The sequence below is a fragment of the Microchirus variegatus genome, assembly GCF_963457635.1.
Source record: "Microchirus variegatus genome assembly, chromosome: 1".
Lineage (NCBI taxonomy): Eukaryota > Metazoa > Chordata > Actinopteri > Pleuronectiformes > Soleidae > Microchirus > Microchirus variegatus.
Window position 1 is genome coordinate 43,247,232 of NC_139802.1, and position 1,180 is coordinate 43,248,411.

Below are 1,180 nucleotides of genomic sequence, written 5' to 3' on the forward strand. Positions count from 1 at the left end.
TGTCGTGCGCACGGCTGTCAATTCACGCGCAAATGCTAATACATACGAATAATAGACGTGTCGGTATGACAATTTTATATCACGATTTTCAATGAAGGCGATTTACGATATTATTGTGATAATGATAATAATAAAATAATGAAATAACTTTAAAATAAATCACTAGGACTGTATGTTGGCGCCTCAACAGCATTCTCCAATGACTCGTGTAATATTTGACCTAATGTCACGATACGATATTGTCACGATATTTAAGTCACAATACGATATTATCACGATATTTAAGTGATGATACTATATTATCACGATATTTAAGTCATGAAACGATATTATCACAATATTTAATTAATGATACGATATCACGATATTTAAGTCATGATAGGATATCACAATATTAAAGTAATGATAAGATATCACAATATTTAAGATATTACGATATTATGAGGATATTTAAGTCACAATATGATATTATCACAATATTAAAGTAATGATAAGATATCACAATATTTAAGTCATGATACGATATTATCACTATATTTAAGTCATGATACGATATTATCACGATATTTAAGTCATGATACAATATTATCACGATATTTAAGCCATGATACGATATCACGATATTTAAGCCATGATATATTATCACTATATTTAAGTCATGATATGATATCATCACGATATTTAAGTCATGATATGATATTATCACGATATTTAAGTCATGATACAATATCACGATATTTAAGTCATGATACAATATCACAATATTTAAGTCATGATACAATATCACGATATTTAAGTCATGATACGATATTATCACTATATTTAAGTCATGATACAATATCACGATATTTAATTCATGATATGATATCATGATATTTAAGTCATGATATGATATCATTACGATATTTAAGTCATGATACAATATCACGATATTTAATTCATGATACAACAGCTCTAGTAAGAGTGAGCACTTGAACTGAAACCTAAATTATCGCACTACACAATAAAACCATTAATTGTCCGATTCCTAACAGAGTGTGTGTTTCTTTTCCAGGTTCAGAGATGATCGAGGTGGATCGTCCACTCTGAAGCCTCCGCAGCACTTTATTTATTTTCTGTTGTTTTTTTGTCGTTGACCTGAGCTGTCGCAGCAGCAGCAGCTGAAGTTCAGAGGAGGATC

At 29.9% G+C, this 1,180-nt stretch overlaps 1 long non-coding RNA gene across 1 annotated transcript in view; it reads right to left on the minus strand.

Moving 5' to 3' along the window:
- Positions 1-1,180, minus strand: part of LOC310933553 — a 28,191-nt gene that overhangs the window by 2,043 nt on the left and 24,968 nt on the right. The gene's annotated exons all lie outside the window — the stretch shown is intronic.